Raw genomic sequence first — 21,830 nt, forward strand, 5'->3', positions numbered from 1 at the left:
CCCTAAAACTTGCATTTCTAATATGTCCCTAGGGGTTGCTGATGTTGCTGGTCTGCAGACCACACTTGAAGACCCACTGCCATATAATGTAGTGGTTAGAGCTTTGGAGTTAAACCCACCTGACTTCATATCCTGGCTCTTCCTCTAAAAATGTATGTGTCCTTGGGCAGGGTACTTCATCTTTCTAAGCCTCAATTTCTTAATCCACATAGTGGAGGTAATAATAATTAACCAATTAGGTTTGTTGTAAGTATTAAATGAGGTAAAAATATGGAAAGTTGCTTAACCCAGCTCCTGGCAGAGGAAAAGTCAATACATGGCAGTGATCAGTTTATTATTGTTGTTAATTGGAGACATAAGCCAACAGCTAGTTTAAAGTACTTGTAACCAGCAGTGTGCATCAGACTCACCTGGAGATCTTTTGCAAAATTCATAAAAAGAGCCACCCTACCCCTCAGAGATTCCAATACAGTCCATAATTCATTGATTCTAAAATGTCATCCACTATAAGATGCACCATTGTTTTATGTACCAGTAAGAAAGAAAATTCTGCAACTGTACCATGCTTAAAGTAATGGAAAGTAATTCAGGTTTCAGAAATGAGGAAATGTAAAGAAATCTGCATCCTGGAACTGGTAAAATACAGTAGGTACAGATGCGAACTTGGCCTTACTTCCTAGATTATTGTGAAGTGCAACTCTGGTTGAAAAACACTAGCTGCAAGGGGGACTCAACATGCAGATGTATCAAGGCTGAGAGAACCCCAGGTTGGAAGCCCCATCCTAAGAACTATTAACAGAGTTCAATATCATAATCACCATATAATTCCATAGGCTGTTAATGAAACAAAAGTATTTCCACTTTATTTGATCTCATTCACCATCTAACCTTGGAAAAGGTCTTTCCTACTGAATACAGATACCCACATGATGAGAACAAATCAGTCTGTTGTTAAAGCCAATCAGATCACAGGGGAGTGTAGTACAGTCAGCAGGAAGGTGTCAGACCAAGACAGTTTTTTCTATTTAACATTAATTCCAATTCTAAGATCTGAGGAGTACTGGGAGATACCTTTAAGGAAAGCAAAACATGGTTTACTTTTGAGGGAGAAGAGAGAATGGTAGAAGTCACACTCCTTACCAGGACTTGGGTGTAGTAGGTTTTTATTTTCCATCTTGATATTTAAATTGTAGTTTGTAAAGTATGGCAAAACATAAAAATCTGATTTTGTATAATCTGATTATTCTATAAATGTATAGCAATTATAATTTCCCTTCACTCTGGGAATTGTGTGAAGGTAAGGGTAGCATATGACCTCCCTCAACCTTTTACTAATGCTCTCACACATAGCAAATGCACATGTTTTCTACTGCAATATAGAACATGGCAATATTTTAGGACATTTTTAGGACAATTCTGGAAATTCAGAATTTTCAATAACTTCAATAAATGGCCTCTGATAGTCACCATGCACATGAATTGATTATATCAAGAAAATAAAGTAATATTCACTTTAGCACCTGAAAATTTGAAAAATGTAAATATCTAAGGAAGTGTTGAAGTAAAATCATAGCTGTATTTGCAAATTTTCAACTACAAAAATTTCATTTTAACTTGTTTCTACCTTCAGACTTCCAAGTCCCTCCTTTAATGAACAGAATCACTATCAGCTATCAATTTTCTAGTTAGGTGTCAATTAAAATGGCAAAGATAAGAAGTATAGGTCAGTGATTATAAGGGTATTCCATAAGGTCCAAATAGTGATGAACCATTGTAACCATAATTAAAACTGAAAAGTACATGAGCATGAATAATTTCCTCATTTTCTTACTGTACTGGAAACACACACACACACACACACACCACAATCAATGAAACCTATATTTCCAAAAATATTTTTTGTACCTTGGAAATCTCTTTTGATCCTGGCTCATATTAAATTCCTTTCAATAGTTTTATATTCAACTAGAGGCCCAATGCATGAAGATTTGTGCAAGAATGGGCCTTCCTTACCCTGGCTACCAGCACCGCCTTCGTTCTGGCCCAGAGCCGCCTTTCCACCTTCCCATGCTGCCCAGAGGCCCAGAGCTGCTGGGGTGGTGCTCAGCACCTGCATATGCAAATTAACCCACCATCTTTGTTGGGTTAATTTGCATACACCCTCCTGATTGGCTGTTGGGCGTCGCAAAGGTACGGTCAGTTTGCATCTTTCTCCTTTTTTAGTGTAGATATTTACCAGAATAATTTTTAAAAACTGTGATGTTCTTAAATTTTCATGTTTATAATTACAGAATAGGAAATACAGGATATCATGAAACTCAACAAAAATGTCTACGTAATTTAAATACACATGTAGAATATAATTTAATATAAAATTCAGTCAGTTGAATATGGACATTTCAGACACAGTCACACTGGTCATGGAGAATATTTGTCAATTTAAGTGAGGAAGGAGTAGCAATATCTTTCAAGAAAACTGATTCTTCTTTTACTATAGAGAACAATATTTTTTAACTGTCTTAAAAGATTTAGTTGCACCATGATTGCAATCCCTATTTTCCACATAAGAAGACAAATACTAATCTTGTAATTCTTCAATTTCATCCACCACAGTAATATCCAACTGACTCATTTGCATACACTTTCCACAAGGGTTTATCTTTATTGAGAGATTCTTTTTTTAAAAAATCTTCACCTGAGGATATGTTTTATTGACATTACAGGGAGAGGTTAGGAGAGGGAGAGAGAAACATCAATGTGAGCGGGAAACATCAATCAGTTGCCCCACACACACACCCCTCAGGGGATGGAACCTGAAAACTGGGTATGTACCCTGACCGGAAATCAAACTCACGACCCTTCAGTGCACTCCAACTAACTGAGCCACATGAGCTAGGGCTGAGAAAATATTTATGCACCTTATCTATTTTGATCAAAATGTTTATAAACTTCCTACAGTTTCATGACATTGGTATATCAGATGGCTTTAAAAATTTTCAGTCCTTGGAAGACAAAAGTAAAACCTTAAGAAATAATCATTAGCAGTACTTGGGAGAATCTGATTTGTTTTAACAAAAACATCAATTATTTCAAGTCCTCTGCTGATTAGAAAGTAGTGGATTTCACTTGATATGTCAAAGCATTTTGATATTATGTTTTATATTCCCATAAAATGCCATTATTATTACTAATAATTATCTGAATGTTCAGCTTTTTTCCAAATATTCTTCATTCAGTCTTATGTGTCTGTTAGGGAATCAAAGGGTGGTGCTTGCTTTAGAAGAAATATACGAAAGAGAGGATGACAGCAATTTCAGGAGGAGAGAATAACAGTCGAATTGCACCTCCTTCTTTGGTAGAGTTCCTAGGATTATAGAAAATGTAGAGGCCTAGCACACATCATCTTCAGAGAGACTTATAGAATATATTTCAACCTATCTCTGTGGAGAAAATGAGGTAAGCAGAGCTGAGTGCATGAATAGTAACGAAAATAGTAACAACCAATTTCAACAGCTATACCCAGAGGGTGCTAATTAATGGAGTAACATCAACCTGGTTCTAGGTTTTGAGTGTCATAGAAGGATTCTATCCTGGGTTCCATTTGCTTCAACATTTTACTCAATGTCCTGAATGAAAATATAGAGAGAACATTATAAAATTTGTAGGAGGGAGAGTGACCATATTGGTTGACCAAATCAGGGTTGAAAAAGAAGCTGACACATTAGAAACAATGGATAAATCTAATAAGATGAAAGGTAATAGAAATAAATTTAAAATGAGATGATTAAATCCAAAAGGACAGTTGTTTTGTACAGAATGAATAGTAGCAATGGTTAGTAGTAATCCATGCAACTACAGCTTAGAGATTTTAGTCTATAGAAAGGTTAATATGAACCAACACAAAAGGGAATGGTTATTGAATGAATGAATAATGGTAGTATAGAATCAGAGAGGGAAGCGGGGAGAAGAAGAAAGAAAGAAAGAGAGAAGGGAGAGGAGAAGAGAATCTATATGAAAAGAATCAAAAGTGCCACTTGTCTCTGCTGCCCAGACCACACTTGACAAGATAAGAATGGACAAACTGAGTGCAGTAAGGAGTGACCTGAGATGTACAAACACTCAAATCACTGACAGCTAAGACATTTTTGAAGGAATCAGGAAATCTGATAATCATTAAAATATCCTAAGGGCTTTAATGGTAAAAATAATTGGAGGCGTTGTTTGACTCCAATAGTTACAAGAAGGACAAATTAATAGAGGGCTCAACCCAGCAGAAGTAGGTTCTGTAAGAGTATCCCAGTGTCACAGTTCTCCCAGGATGGAAGGGCTCAGCTTGGAAGCTACTGACCACTCTCTTCAGATGTGGGAGCTCTTGCCAAGGCTTTTGCAAAACTAATTCAAGTATCAGATAGGTGGTAGGACTAGATAATCTTTAAAAGTCCCTCCCAACCTCAAGACTCCAATATTCAACATTTTTCTGTGATGCAATTTAGGTGTTTGCAAAAGATTTTTTTTTCTTATAAAAAAAAAACAATGAAAACAACTGTTTCACCTCAGGGAGTTGAACCAAATCTTCAGCAAACCTTGAGGTACAGTGGGACTGAGATGACTGACAAGAGACACTGACCGATAAGCACTTCCCAGCTTGGCAGCCCCATGACCCTTGACCTCACTTACCCTAGCAGCAGTTTCCAAACCAGCACCATTTCAAGGGACATTGACACAACAGCCAAATTCACTGGGACTGGGACTGCCATAGTCCAAGTGGCTGGCTCTGGGGCTGGGGTTGGGAATGTGTTTGGGAGCCGCCTCATTGGTTATGCCAGGAACTCTTCCCGGAAGAACAGCTCTTATCCTATGCTATTCTGGGCTTTGCCCTCTGAAGACCAGGGGGTCTTTTGCCTGATGATGGCCTTTCTCATCCTCTTTATCATGTGAAGGAGCCATCTTTCCTCTCACAGTTCTTTCCTCCATGTCTCATCTGCCCTGTGTATTCCTTTCACTCTACCTTCCCAGATAGCCTGGGAAAAGTGACTGGCTCAGGGTTCAACAGAGGAAGAACAAATAAAGAAAATGAAAGTAGCTTGTCTTTACCCTGCCCAAGAATCCGCCACAGCTCCCTACTAGCTATAAAACCAAGTTTCTTTTTCACCAACTTACTGCTTTAGAAAGGTAAGGCTAATGCTGAATAATTCTGTTATTAAAGTGACTGTTGCATTTAGAAGTAAGAATCATAGTCTATTTGGTCTATGAAAATGATTTTAGACTTTTCAGGCTGATGTACCTCTTGACTCTAATGACATATTATGTACCCTCATTTTATCTATTTAAAACTTTTCTAATTATCTTCCTCTTCCACAGTTTCCACCAAACTCTACTTCCACAACATACAGAGAGAGAGAGAGAGAGAGAGAGAGAGAGAGAGAGAGAGAGAGAGGAAGGGGGGAAGCTTTTAGAGATAATTTACCAAGTTCACTGACACAAATTGGAGTCTTAATGATTTCAGCATGTTTGAGACAATTTTATATACCTTTCCAATTTTCTTGCCACCCACATGAAGCCTGCACTATGTCTTTTTCCACAGAGGCCTAAGCTCAACAGCTTGAGTTAGAATGACTTTCTATGAGCAACTTTAGATCAACATCCACAAACTAAAATCAACTCAGTGCTTGACCAGAAGACCTAGTAGTGATTAGTAATCTCACCACTGGCTAGGATGATAAAAAATAAAAATGTCATACTTGTGATCTTAAACTAAATACTTATCTTCTTTGTATTTTAAATGTCCAAAGAGAAAAATTGTAATTTGAGCATCTTAGTAATTAAAGGAGAACTAATGAAAGATTCATTATTAGAATGTTTTAGTTAACTTTTCAAAAATACCTATTTCCTTTTTCATGAGGGCTAAATAGATAAAAGAAAATTCAAGTCTCATTTATTATCATAATCTGTTCTAGCAACCAAATGAAGACTTTCTTATCTTTCTGTCATATTTTATTGCAGTTCAATTAGTTCTTGCAGTTATAATATGTCCTTAACACAATTATACAAGTTAACTGATGCTTAGTTACTAAAACCCAATTTCTTGTATTTTTTCATAATAATTACTATTTCTATTACCATAAATGGAATAGACTCTGAGAAGCTATGTAGACTTTTACTCAGATCCTTTGAAATATGTTCAAAATTATTAATACACAAACATCTACCTAATAAAAGAGTAACATGCTAATTGACTGTATCTCCGCGACGCCCACCAGCCAATCAGGAGTGAGTATGCAAATTAACCCAACAAATATGGCAGGTTAATTTGCATACACAGACACCAAGTGGCCAGGGCTGGGTGGGACACTTGCGTCGTCGCCATGGTGTGGATGCAGATGTTCCGCACCACCCCAGCCGCTCCGGGCCTCCGGGCAGTATGGGAAGGCAGAAAGGCGGCTCTGGCCAAAGCAAAGGCAGTGCTGGCAATCAAGGGAAGGAAGGCCCATTCTGCATGAATCTTCGTGCATTGGGCTTCTACTTGTGTATACATAATATAATATACCCTAATATACATAAACAATTTCCCTAGACGAGACTAGATCCTAACTTATTTCAGTACCATTTTACAGAAGCTTCAGATCATTAGAATTATCTTCATTGACTCAGAAAAATATAGAAGACATACATTATATCACAGGTCACTGGTAAATACTTAATTGTGTTTAAATGCTTCTGTACTTGACAGGCACTGTTCTGAGCCTTTTATAAATGTTAATCCAGTTAATCATCATAATAACCTTGTGAGTGATGTAACATCATGATCCCCATTTTACAAATGGGAAAACTGCAGCAAAGGAGAGGTTGTGTCTTGCCCAAGTTCCTAGAGCTAGTAAATGGCAAATGTAGAATTTGAACCTAGAAGTCTGGCTCCAGAGTGTGAACTCTTAAGCACTCTGCTAGGCTGCCTCTCAGTATTCAAAATTATTTCTACACTAGAGGCCCAGTGCATGGAAATCGTGCACTCAGGGTGGGGGAGGGTCCCTCAGCACAGCCTGTGCCCTCTCGGGAGCCCTTGGGGGATGTCTGACTGACAGCTTAGGCCCACTCCCCAGGAGGACATCCTGCCATGCCACTGTGCTCGCCAGCCGTGAGCCCTGTTTAAGGCTTCTGGCTGAATGGCACTTCCCTTGTGGGAGCTCACTGACCACCAGGAGCCAGCTCCCGCATTGAGCATCTGCCCCCTAGTGGTCAGTGTGCATCATTGTGACTGGTAGTTCCACTGTTTAGTCAATTTGCATATTAGCCTTTTATTATATAGGATTTGCAATCTCCTTTTAATATAAGGATGTTATAGCTTATAATGTAAGCATAAACACACAAACGAAAGTTTTCCTTTGACATCTGAAATCATTTTGTGGCTGCTCCCACATAAATACTCGAAGTCTCCCTGAATGCCCCCCAACCCCACTGGCTCAGGTGTCCTCCTGCTGTGCACCATCCAGCTGTGCACCTTGTCCTATGGCAGCACCTACCATGATTCCTGCATATCAAATACAAAGTTCTTTAAGGTCAGGAAATATGTCTTTTCATGGTTGCATCTCCAACATGTTGTACCTGTGCAGATAAAGTGTCATTATAAATCATTCAGCGGCCAAAGAGTTAAATTGATTTCTTATCAAGTTATGACTCCCATAATAAGTATCTTCTCCTACTCAGGGGACTGCAGAAAAACAGGGTGATGGATGGTCCACTCCAATTCTGGCTTTCAAAAAGGTGTGGGTGGGGGTTACAAACTTAAAGTCTTTGTTTGAAGAAGTGCTAGCACAGCTGCACTGAGCATTTCAAGCTAAAAGTCAAGGAATATACACCGAGCTACCGTTACAACACACCTCCACCAAAACCCTGCAGCAAGCAGTTGCCAGCTAGCATCTCTCTCCACGAGAAATGACATTATGTCATTTTGTGAAAAGGACATCAAAACAACGTGTCAGTTTAAGAAAGGATTTAGATACACCAGGAGAAGCCTTTCATGTACCACTTCAAGCATTTCCAGAAAAACTGCTCTGGAATTTCTTAAGGCACAATAATTTGAAATGAACTAGACTTATTAACCAACATAAACTATAACTTTTCTTAAATGTCTACTTCTTTGTAAGTAGGGAAAACTGTTAGGAAAGTACTACTACCTCTTGGAAATAAAGTTCCACATAGAAATGGTGATTAATTTGCTTTCATTCAACAATATTCACTCATCAAATTTTCAATTATGTACCTATTATGTGTTAGGTACTTTATTGGGTGTACTTATATAAATCATTTTTTTCTGTCAATAAAACCAGGTTTTCTAATTGAGTAGTAATGCTGAGATTTTTTTCTGTTAAAACAGAATTATGTAGTGATTTCTTTGCCTATATAACAAAACAAAAAAAAAATAGATTTTAGTTGACCTAAGTAATTTTATCTTGGATGGCAGGAATATACATAAGTATGTGTCAGCTTAGATGTGTGGAGTGAGTGTTCTGATTAACTATTCATTTTGCATGTTTGCCTGATTTGATCAGTCAGTTCACTGAAATAGTTGGATTGGCTTTGGCATTTAGATAGGGCCAGCCATAGCTCCACAAGATGAGAGAGCTGAATGGACATTGGAAGACCAACTCCCTCCTAGCCACCAGCTCCTGAAGATGAGGACCATGACTTCCATAGATCCAAAACTGGATGTATTTCCTGCATAAATGTGCATCAGTAAGGAATGACACTAGGTAACCACTCTCAAACACATGTAACTATATCCAATTTATAAAAAGATTCCAGAGGTACCAGATATGAAGATGGCGATCTGGTCATTACCCTTATAATATTAACCCTTCGTAAATTCAGAGATCATATTGAGGTTCTTCAGGCCAAATAACTTGAAACTAACTAACTCATTTAATCAAGACAAGCTATAATTTTACTATCAACTGTTTACTTCAGTTGAGACTTCCTTAATTTTCTTAACTCTTCATCACTAATTGTTTTTTGTGGGTTTTGTTTTTTTTTACTGTTTTGTCATTTTTTAGACTATTCTGATTGTTAAGTTAGTGGTTAACAAAACAATAAATTATAACTCTGCTTCCTGGTTACCAGCTCAAATTCAAACAACCCATGATTATTCAAGCTTATCACCTTTTTATAATTTTGATGATACTGTAATATGAAATTGGCACTGCCAATCACGTTGTCTTATTCCCTTTTGATGAAAATACATGTTTACCTTATCTCCCAACTACATGGCAAATTAGAGCAGGGTCCAGGTTCCCTGCCATCCTCACAGCCTGCCAGGATTCCTGCCACTACTGAATCCATTCCAAAGGCATGTTTGGGAAAGATAATAGCGTACTGCAGAAAAGGGGCAGGGGGCAGGAGGCAGGGAAAAGCATCCTAAAGCCCTCTGTGGAAAACTGAATTGGAGCTTCTAAGAGAAGTTAAATATCTTCCTTTATTCTCATATCTCAATCACCACCTTTAAAATCTATATGTGATCAAATTCCACTCATGCACAGCTGATAGCAGTGGCATTATGTAATATTCACTGTGTCAGACACTGCTGTTTGGCCAACCGAAGAGCCATTCCCTGGTCCAGCCAGCTTTGTCAGTGGTTGGGAACACTAATGCTTCTTGTCCCTGCTTCACTTGCAGCCAGGGGTGCCCAGGTGACATAGTCTGGCTGGCAATGCCACTCCCCACTTCTTCCAGCCCTGAACATATGATGCCTGGACCTGCACCATGCATCTTGCAACCATGAAGAATAGAAACATGAAAATAAAAAGCCAACTTGTTGGGCACAATGAAACAGTAGATAAAATAGTATTGAGCAGTTAAACCAATGCAAACAATCCCTTGCCTTCAGATAGCTTGATGTGAGGGGGAAAAAAAGAATTTTGTTTGTAGAAGCTACTGTTACAGCCAAATACCTTTAACTGAGACACCAGTTAAGGACACAGTCATCCTGAGTCTGGATTTCAGTAACTGCATAACCATGGGCAAGTTACTAAACATCTCTAAACTTCAGTTTCTCATCTGTAAAATGGGCATAAGTGCAATTACTACCACAGGATTTCTATGAATTATTTTGAGAAATATGAGAAAATGCATGTAAAGTAATTGATATTGAATTTGGCACACAGTATTACTGTTAAACATTAAAGGCACATACTAATACTAAAATATAAACACTTAGGGATATGTTTTTAATGTGAATGGTGCTTCTTTTCCCAAAAAATATGCAAATGAAAAGTTAAATATTTAGGGTAAAAGTTAAATATTTAGGGTAAAAGTTAAATAATTTGATTCTTTATAAAACAATTCTCACTCGACATATCAAGACATCTACAATTAGCATTAAATTTCACCAATATACCCATGTGTGATTAAATTAAGTGATGCAAATATTAACTAGTTACTATAATTTAAATTTTTATATTGTTCTAATTATTGTCATGGAAGAATATACTATTTCCCCAAGCTAGACTGAAATGGCCTTCAGTAACCCACACTTCCTCTCACCACCTCAGGCAGTTGTTTCATTCCTTAGGTTATTTTCATGACATTCAACCATTTCTTTTGGATCATTGAAGAAAACTGCAGGTCTCTGGGTTCTGTTTTGTTTTATTTTAGTCTTAAGCATTTCAGCTTTACTTCAACAAGATCATAATCCCAAGCTTATGTTGCAAAGCCAATAAAGACTGTTCCCAAGTCTAGAGACTCTCTTTCCATTTATAGCTTTCCATTAAGCCTCTTAAAGGTAGGTATTTATTCCAATTAAATATTTAAAAGGCAGGTCCTTTTATGAAATGGCTTTTTATTCATTCAAAGAGAGATAATTTTTTAAACTTCTAATTTATTTCTAATAGGATTTGAGTTGACCTACAATAAAAGACATAAATAAAGATTGTTAAAATAAATCAAAACGTATCAAAGCACTGGAAAAAGAGGCTGCAAATATAAAAATGATCATTATTGTGCTTGTGCACAAAACTTAGCTTTGAGTTTTAATGAAACTAAGGCAAAAATGGAAATACAGTTGATGAAGCAATTCTCGTTACTTTACAGAGCAGAGCTATAATACTTTTATAAACTAACTAGAGGCCTGGTGCACCCTCAGCCCGGCCTGCACCTTCTCCCAGTCTGGGAGCCCTCGGGGGATGTCCACCTGCAAGCTCCCAGGGGGATCAGGCCTAAGTGGGCAGTCAGACATCCCTCTGGAAGCCTGGGAGCCCTCGGGGGATATCCGACAAGCCACAGTCAGACATCCTTAGTCCTGCTGAGGAAGCGGGAGAGGCTCCCGCCACCGCAGTTGCACTTGCAGCTGTCAGCCTGGCTTGTGGCTGAGTGGAGCTCTCCCTGTGGGAGCACACTAACCACCAGGGGGCAGTTCCTGCATTGAGCGTCTGCCCCCTGGTGGTCACTGCGTGTCATAGCGACCAGTAGTTCCACCCTTAGGGTCAATTTGCACATTACCCTTTTATTATATAGACTAGAGGCCCAGAGCACGACATTCGTGCACTGGGGGGGAGAGGGGGGTGTCCCTCAGCCTAGCCTGGACCCTCTCTAATCTAAGACCCTCGGAGGATGTCCAACAACCCTCTCACAATCTGGGACTGCTGGCTCCTAACTGCTCGCCTGCCTGCCTGCCTACTTGCCCCTAACCACTTCTGCCTGCGAGCCTGATCACCCCCTAACCACTCCCCTGCCAGCCTGATTGACACCTAACTGCTCCCCTGCCAGCCTGATCGCCCCCAACTGCCCTCACCTACCAGCCCGATTACCTCCAACTTCCCTCCCATGCTGGCCCAGTCGCCCCCAACTGCCTTCCACTGCCAGCCCGGTCACCCCCAACTGCCCTCACCTGCCGGCCCGATTGCCCCCAACTTCCCTCCCCTGCCGGCCCGGTAGCCCCCAACTGCCCTCCCCTGCTGGCCTGGTTGCCCCCAACTGCCCTCCCCTGCAGGCCTGGTTGCCCCTAACTGCCCTCCCCTGCTGGCCTGGTTGCCCCTAACTGCCTTCCCCTGATGGCCCAGTCACCCCTAACTGCCCTCCCTTGCCAGCCTGGTCACCCCCAACTGCCCTCCCCCGCTGGCCTGGTTGCCCCTAACTGCCTTCCCATGCAGGCCTGGTCCGCCCCAACTGCCCTCCCTCCCCTGCTGGCCTGGTTACCCCAACTGCCCTCCCCTGCTGGCCTGATCACCCACAACTGCCCTCCCCTGCCGGCCATCTTGTGGTGGCCATCTTGTGACCACATGGGAGCAGCCATCTTATGCGAGGCATGACAGTCAATTTGCATATTACCTCTTTATTATATAGGATTCTAAGTGTGGTCCTGGTACTAAATTCCTGTAGGAATTTATCTTATGAACCTTTCATCAAGGACAACTGAATACAAAGTATTTTAATCAATGAGGTTCAATGGCTGCTCTGAGCTCCAATAAAAGTCAATAGCATATTATTATATCAGTAATTTTTAAATTATTTTTAGCCATGGAACCTGGAAAATAAAATATTATGCAACAGCTTGATATACATAATAGATTAAAAAAAGAGCTTGTCTAATGAAAACAGATGGATTCTTTTGCTATGCAAAAGCTTTTTATTTTGATGTAGTCCCATTTGTTTATTTTCCCTTTAGTCTCCTTTGCCCTAGGAGCTGTGTCAGTAAAGATATTGCTACCACATATGTCTGCTATTTTACTGCCTATGGAGTCTTGTAGGATTTTTATGGTTTCTCATCTTACATTTAAGTCCTTTAGACATTTTTAGTTTATTTTTGTGTATGGTGTAAGTTGGTGATCTAGTTTCATTTTTTTTTTTTTTTTTGCATGTATCTGACCAAATTTCCTAGCATCATTTACTGAAGAGACTGTCTTGACTCCATTGTATGCTCTTGCCTCCTAATAAACTTCGACAAAACAACAAGAAAGCCCACTGCATGGGAGAACATATTTGCCAATGCTATTTCGGATAAGGGTTAATCTCCAAAATTTACAGAGAACTCATACAACTTAACAAAAGGAAGATAAGCAATCCAATGAAAAAATGGGCAAAGGACCTAAATAGACACTTTTTGAAAGAGGACATACAGAAAGCTGAGAGACATATGAAAACATGTTCAAAGTCACTAATCATCCAAGAGATGCAAATCAAAACAACGATATATCATCTCACACCTGTCAGAATGGCTATCATCAACAAATCAACAAATGACAAGTGCTGGCAAGGAGAAAAAGGATCCCTCTTGGACTGCTAGTGGGAATACAGACTGGTATAGCCACTGTGGAGAACAGTATGGAGTTTCCTCAAAAAGTTAAAAATGGAACTCCCATTTGACCCAGTAATCCCACTTCTAGGACTATATGCCAAGAAACCAGAAACACCCATCAGAAAGGATATATGCACCCCTATGTTCATAGCAGCACAATTTACAATAGCTAAGATTTGGAAACAACCTAAGTGCCCATCAGCAGATGAGTGGATTAAATAACTGTGGTACATCTACACAATGGAATACTATGCCACTATAAAAAAGAAGGAACTTTTGCCATTTCCAACAGCATGGATAGAACTGGAGAGCATTATGCTAAGCGAAATAAGCCAGTCGGAGAAAGATAAATATCACATGATCTCACTCATATGTGGATATAATGATCAACATAATTTGATGAACAAAAATACACTTAGTGGGCAGATTATTATGATCTCTGAACACATAATAATCTGGCCACTCAGTGTACTTATGTATAAGGGAAAGCTTGCAAATCTTGATATGTCAAGGGACCAGGCGATAGTGGCCCCCAGCCTCTGGCTAGCAAGTCCTCTGCTTCTTTCTAACTACCCACAATGCAGTTCTTATACATGGAAAAACCTTATTTTAAAATCCCAACTCTGTGGTCAGTCTACACTGAGTAGCCAGATTATTATGTGTTCAGAGATTATAATAATCTGGCCACTCAGTGTAGATCCAGAGACAAATGGCAGGGGAGGTGGAGGGGGGCGGGGTTTGAGAGCAACCAAAGGACTTGTATGCATGCATATTAACATAACCAATGGACACAGACACTGGGGTGGTGAGAGCTTGCCCAGGGTGGGAATGGCTGGGGAGAGGGGGGTCAATCAGGGAAACAGGAGACATATGTAAAACTTCAGACAATAAATAAAAAAATAAATAAAATTTAAAAAAACAGATGGAAAGGGCCTGAAGCTATGATAACCACTGACTACCAAGTCTGGGTAAGGAAAAGGCCTATGTAGCCAATAAACTGATCATATCAGTTACAGATATAAAAATGTAAATAAGATGTCCCATAGCTAATATCATACTTTATAGTGAAAGACTGCATGTTCTCTCTGTAAGACTAAGACAAGGCAAGGCTGTCTACTCATATCACTTCCTTTGAACATTATACAGGAAGTCCCAACTAGTACTATAAAATAGCAGGGGAAACGGAAATAGAGGACATATAGATAGAAAAAAAGAGAAAGCAAAACTGTCTTTCTTCACAGACACCTTGATGAGTATGTAGAAAATCTTAAGAATTTATTTTTTAAAAGGCACTAGAACTAATAAGTTAATTAAGCAAGGTTAAGAGATACAAGGTCAACAGACAGAAATCCACTGTATTTTTATCTACAATTGGAAATTAAATAAAAAATACATTTACAATAAAAAAACTACTAAGAAATAAATTTAACAAAATGTGTGCACAGGGCCGAAACCGGTTTGGCTCAGTGGATAGAGCGTCGGCCTGCGGACTGAAAGGTCCCAGGTTCGATTCTGGTCAAGGGCATGTACCTTGGTTGCAGGCACATCCCCAGTGGGAGGTGTGCAGGAGGCAGCTGATCGATGTTTCTCTCTCATAGATGTTTCTAGCTCTCTATCCCTCTCCCTTCCTCTCTGTAAAATATCAATAAAATATATTTTAAAAAAAATGTGTGCACAGGTAATACATTTAGAACAAAATACTACTGAGAAAAACTAAAGTAGACTTAGATAAGAAAATTGGAGGGTATTGGATTATGTTTATCCCACTAAAATCTGTATATTGAAGCCCTGTCTCCCATTGTGATGGTATTTGGTGGGTAATAAGGTTTAGATGAGATCACGAGGGTAATAACCTAATGAGGTTAGTACTCTTAAAAGAAACACAGAGAGCTTGCTTCTCTCTCTCTCTCTCTCTCTCTCTCTCTCTCTCTCTCTCTCTCCATACATATATAGATAGATTAGATATAGATATAGATATATAGATATAGATATAGATATAGATATAGATATAGATATAGATATAGATATAGATATAGATATAGATATAGATATAGATACTAGAGGCCTGCTGCATGAAGATTCATGCAAGAATAGGCCTTCCTTCTCCTGGCTTCTCTCCCGGTCGCCCGAGAGCCTGCAAGTCCTCGCTCCCAGCCGCCCGGGAGCCAGCAAGATTTCACTCCTGTAGCTCCCTCTGCCCCTGCCCTCCCCCTCATAGCAGGCATCCTGCCCCGCCCAGCCATTCCGCGCCTGTGTATGCAAATTAACCCACCATCTTTGTTGTGTTAATTTGCACAGTCACTGATGGGTGTCGTGGAGGTGCAGCCAATTTGCATATTTCTCTTTTATTAGTAGATATCCTATATAAATTGAATGAATAGCAAAACGACCAGTCGCTATGAAACACACTGACTACCAGGGGACAGATGCTCAATGCAGGAACTGCCCCCTGGTAGTCAGTATACTTCCACAAGGGGAGCACTGCTCAGCCAGAAGCTAGGCTCACAGCTGGCCAGTGCAGCGGCGGTGGCGGGAGTCTCTTCTACCTCCGCAGCAGCAGTAAGGACACCTCAGGAGATGTCCAAGGAGCGGGCCTAAGCCAGAAGGTGGATGTCTCCCGAGGGGTCCTGGACTGCAAGAGGGTGCAGGCCAGGCTGAGGGACCACCAACCCCCCCCCCCCCCAGTGCACAAATTTCATGCACCGGGCCTTTAGTATCCTATATAATAAAAGCCTAATATGCTAAGTGTCCAGTCATCCAGTTGGCCATTTAACCAATCAAAGAGTAACATGCTAATGATATGCTAAGGCTGCTCAACTGATCGCTTTGATGTGCACTGACCACCAGGGGGCAGACAGTCCACTGGTCTACCAGTCGCTATGATGTGCACTGACCACCAGGGAGCAGACGCTCCGACTGGTAGGTTAGCTTGCTGCTAGGGTCTGGCCAATCGGGTCTAAGCGAGATGGGCCGGACACACCTTGGAGCCCTCCCATGGCCCCTCCCCCCAGCTGGCCCCACCCCTGATTAATCTCCATCAGGGCAGACCAGCCGGACCCTACCCATGCACAAATTCATGTACTGGGCCTCTAGTATATATATATTATAATATATAAAAATGATTAACTCAAAAAAGGCCAATATAGAGTCAAGAGAGAAAAAGCCTCATATAAAATCTACTTTGCTGGCACCTTGATCTTGAACTTCCCAGCATCTAGAACTATGAGAAAATTATTTTATGTTTTTAATTCACCCAGTCTGTGGCATTTTGTTATGGAAATCCAAGCTGAGGCAAAAATTTACCATGTTCATGGATCAGAACACAACATTAAGATATCAATTCACTCCAAATGTTCTGTAAAGTCTGCACAATCACAAATACACCCCAGCAGGCCCATATGGCCTAGCAATTCCACTCCTAGACATATACCCAAAAAATTGAAAACAGGAACTCAAACAGATGCTTGTATGCCAGTGTTTACTGCAGCATTATTAACAATAGCCAAAAGATAGAAACTACCCCAATGTCCATCAAGAGATGAATGGATAAACAAAATGTGGTATATGTATACCATGGAATACTGTCCTATATAATAAAATCCTAATATGCAAATCGACCGAACGACTGGTCACTATAATACGCATTGACCACCAGGCAGCAGATGCTCAATGCAGGAGCTGCCCCCTGGTGATCAGTGCACTCCCACAGGGGGAGAACCACTCAGCCAGAAGCCGGGCTCACAGCTGGCAAGTGTAGTGGCAGTGGCGGGAGCCTCTCCTGCCTCTGCAACAGCGCTAAGGATGCTCGGGGGATGTCCAACTGCCAACTTAGGCCCGCTCCCCCCAAGGGATCCCGGATTGAGAGAGGGTGCAGGCTGGGCTGAGGGACTCCCCCCAGCCCCCACAATGCATGAATATTGGGTACCAGGCCTCTAGATGAGTCATAAAAAAGGAATGAAGTTCTGATGCATGCAGGATAAATGAATCTTGAATAAAGTATGCGAAGTGAAATAATCCAGGCATGAAAGGATAAATATTGTATTATTTTACTTACATGAAATTCATAGAGACAGAAAGATTAGAGATTATCAGGGGCTAGAAAGTATTGAATGCTACTACTTAATGGGTACAGAATTTCTGCTTGGGTGATGAAAACTTCGGAAATAGTGGTAATGGTTGCACAATACTGTGAATGTAATTAATGCCACTGAGCTGTATACTTAAATATGGTTAAAATGGCAAACTTTATACTGTATATATATTTTACCACATGAAAAACTTTATTTACAAATATTCCTAAAAAGATTTTTCATAAAAAATCTAGATGTTGATTGTAAAATTACATGAAAATATAAAAGACCTAGAATAGCCAAAATTATTTTGAAAAGAACTAAGTTAGAAGACTTACATACCTGAGCTGAAGACTCACTATAATGCTACAATAATCAAGATACTTTAGTATTGGCATAAGTGTAAATATATAGATCAATGGGAAAGAATAGTAGCCAAATTAGGTTCATATTTGATCAATTAATTTTTGACAAAGTGCCAAGGTCATTCCACAAGGAGAGGAGTCTTTTCAATGAATGCTGTAGAACATCTGTATATGCACATGAATAAATAAAATTTGACTTTCTTCATATCATACATAAAATTAACTCAAAATGAATCATAGACTTAAATGTAAAAACTAAATCAATAAGTCAGTCTCCTAAAAAAATACTGTGCAAAGGCCCAAAATTGGTCAATTGAACTTCAACAAAATTAAAATGTGATCTGCACAATTTCCATTAAGAAAATAAAAAGATAAGCCACAAAATGGGAGAACCTGGAATAAAAAGGTTTATATATATGCATATATTACATACACATGTATATAGTCACAAATGTATACATATATATGTGTAGATATGTAAATGTATGTGTATTTATATATGAATTCATATATATATATGAATTGGTATGTGTCAAGAACTTGCATCCAGAACATAATAACCTACAACTTAATACAACAAAAACCCATTTAAAATTTTGTCAAAAGATTTGAACAGATATCTATAGAAGAAAATACACAAATGGCCACTAAGTACATCAAAAAATTCTCAACTACATTAGTCAACAGGAAAATGCAAATTTAAACCACATTAAGATGAATCCATTAGAATGGCTAAAAATAAAAGAAATAAAACAGAGGAAGTAGAAATCTCCTATAATGCTGGTCAAAAGTAAAATCGTGCCACTATTTTGTAAAGCAGTTTGGCAGATTCTTAGATAGTTAAACACATAAGTGCCATAACTCAACAATCTCATGAGTAATTAAATCATATGCCTACAAGAATACCCATGGCAGACTTACTCATAGAACCAAGAAAATAGCTTGAGGATACACAGAATTCAGCATCACTGGCAGCCCAGGGGCCATCTCTCCCTCACGCCCTCCTGAGAAGCGTCCACATTCTTTTGCACCATCAGGGTACATATCCAGGGTAAACAGCTCTAGAGCCAAAAGAAAGACCAAGAGCATGTACTTCCGAGAGGAAGGCAGCTGCCCTTGGCAGTGGGTACTTGAGACAGGACTCAGGAACCCTTTGCCATGGCTAGCTCTCCAGAAGTTATATATTTGAGTCAACTATTTCATCTGAGTGATAAGATATTTGAACATTTTTGTCATTTCCATTGCCTTTCTAACCAGGACAGCCCTATCATTCTCAATCTCCCATCTCCAAGATTGTCCCATCTTAGAACGTTTTCCAAAAATGCTAGTTTTCCACCAGAAATAATTCTAAAACATTGAAAGCATAGCTAAAGTAGTGAATTGCATATTTTTCTTTGAGCAGATAAGAGTTCATTCTGCAGCTTTTCTAAATTTCTCAAAGTTCAGGCAACTTCTAATACTCATATCGATACTAATATTATAGTTCCCAAATATTTCATATTCTTAATCCAAATCCGCAGAGATCCATAATGGGCCTGGAATTAGGGTCCAAGAACCTGCATTTTAATAGCTCCCTGATGAGTCCAGTGCAGAGAAACTTCACACACAGTTTGGGAAATCCTGCTCTGATGGGTTCACTGTTTCATGGCACTGTCAGAGAGACTTACAGACACACGTACTTTTTAGTCTTCCAATAACATTGGAGTGAGTTGGTAGACAGGCTAGATAAAAATCAAATTCATAATCAAAGTCAATTTTGTCACTATATACTTTCCTCAAACTGTCCCTCCAGAAAATATAGCATGATTATTTCTGCATGGGGCAATGTATCACTCCTTGTTGACCTTGTTTCTGTCAAACAAAATTTAAATATCAGTGGCATTGATTTTATAAACAGCAACATCCTAGAACAACCACCCATAAAAAAATCTTTACATTCAACTCCTAGAGAATGGTGGCACAGATTGCTTAAAAGGGGGGGGGGGAGGAAGGAATAAATAAAATAGCTTGCTGTCATATATTAAATTTCTTCTGAGAAAAGGTGTGAGCTCCTACAGGTGGCATCCAGATGGGAAATTAATCCCTTCCCACCCACATGAGAAAATCTATAAAACCTCTTCCATAACAGTGGAAGAAAGGGAAGACAATTTGTGCCAAGAAATTTTGCAACTTGTGCATTAAAAGAGGACTGCAACTCTTGGGAGTGATCCACAGTGTGTATAACTGTACAGTGTCAAATAGATCAGATCACTAAAGTACCGAAATTGAGTTGATGGAGAATATGTCAAAGTCTAAACTTTGAACAATGGTAGACAGACGGACTATTTTCCACAATTACATCTGTTTTTTGGTGTTAAAAATGACTGACTCAACAAAAGCTAGCATGAGATGCCAAAGATCAATAAATGGAAAGAAACTGAGTCGATAACAGAGAAAGGACCAGCCATAACCAGCCAGAGAGATGCCTTCTTAGCCTCTTATGGTTAAGGGCGTCACCAACAATTTAATGAGTGAAGTTGAACATTAACCGCAGAACATGTAGCTTTTGTTAATTTACAAACTCCCAGGAGCTTCCCAGGTGTTATCTGAAACTGTCCTCCATATACAGAGGGCAGGAAGAAATGGAAGACCACTCCAGATGGGTAGGTGGCAGGTTTAATAAGCACAGAAACTTACTCATGAGGTTTGTCTAAGGCAGCTGCAAGATGAGTAGTTTTCTGCAACTGCTCACCAGAATCTTAAAAATTTATATAGAGGACTTAACTGGATTTAGTTACACACACAGGGGTCCTTAACTGGGTTTAGTCATGTACCCAGTCCAGATAGTCTCATCACATTACTAGCTCAAGGCTGTGTCCCTGGGCAGCCTCTAACATAAGGAAGCAAGCAGAGCACATAGTCCAAGCACAGGGGAGGGAATTAGGAGCCCCCAATTGCCCTGGACTAGCTCAAGGGTCACACCAGTGGTCACATCTTCTTGATAATCTGCCCAAACAGTTATACCAGTATGTAATTTATTTTACATTTTTAATTAATATGCCTAAAATGATTAGCTATTTAGTTCAGATTAGTTTATTTTGCAGGGTGTAGCCTCCATTCTCAGTAAATCCTTTTAAGAACTTTATAACCATTCTAGAGGCCCAGTGCACGAATTCATGCATGGGTGGGGTCCCTCTGGGTGGCCTGCAGGGATCTGGTCAAAACCTGCAGTCCAACGCTGCCTGCAGCTCCTACCTGTTGCTCCTGCTCATCCTGGCCCCACTGTGCCTGCCACAATCGATCAGGAGAGGCTTGTGCTACTGCAGCAGCACTCGCCAGCCATGAGCCCTGTGTCTGACGCCCTCCCAAGGGGAATGGCCTGCAGGATAGGCCACTCCCCTTGGGAGGAACCAGTTCTCTGACATCTCCCGAGGGGTCCCAGATTGCAAGAGGGTGCAGGCCAGGCTGAGGGACCCCACCAGTGCACAATCGGGCCGGGGAGGGACCGTGGGAGGTCTCCAGGGCATGTCCAGCCCATTTCACTCAGTCCTGATCAGCCGAACCCCAGAAGCAAGCTAACCTACCAGTCAGAGCATCTGCCCCCTGGTGGTCAATGCATGTCATAGCAACTGGTTGACCAGTTGACTGTCTGCCCCTTGGTGGTCAGTGCACATCATAGTGATCAGTTGAGCAGCTTTAGCATATAATTAGCATATTATGCCTTGATTGGCTGTTTGGTTATTCTGCCATTTGGTCAATTTGCATATTACCCTTTTATTATATAGGATGTGTTATTAAGAAAAAGTATTCAAACTAAGTGAATACAATCAACAGCTGCAATTATGATCAGAAAATAGTGGCTCTTTTTATTAATGGCTCTTAACTTTTAAAAAAGATTTTTAAGAAAATTCACTGTGAGTGCTTTATTCTATAAAATAAATTATACGAATATGAATTTTATTAAACAAGTTTTAAGAACCAGATAATGGAGAAACAAAATGAGACAAAAAGAAAGATTGCAGAAGTAAGGAAACAAAGTGAGGGTTGAGAGAACACCAATAAATTAGTAATATTAAAGAACTGAATAGACAAGGTTGACAAATTACTTGCTGGAAAACATTTGAGAAAATCACA

The 21,830-nt window shown here is 39.9% G+C and overlaps 1 protein-coding gene and 1 pseudogene across 8 annotated transcripts in view; one reads left to right on the forward strand and one right to left on the reverse strand.

The window, feature by feature from the left end:
• The window catches only part of GRM8 (glutamate metabotropic receptor 8), a 774,265-nt gene that overhangs the window by 473,413 nt on the left and 279,022 nt on the right, over positions 1–21,830 (reverse strand). The window lies entirely within an intron of this gene.
• On the forward strand, positions 3,731–4,938 carry LOC308245955 (annotated as a pseudogene). Its single transcript has 2 exons — positions 3,731–3,755; positions 4,645–4,938. The product of its transcript is annotated as an uncharacterized misc_RNA (transcript).

This window comes from Plecotus auritus (assembly GCF_963455305.1).
Source record: "Plecotus auritus genome assembly, chromosome: 4".
In the NCBI taxonomy this organism is placed as follows: domain Eukaryota; kingdom Metazoa; phylum Chordata; class Mammalia; order Chiroptera; family Vespertilionidae; genus Plecotus; species Plecotus auritus.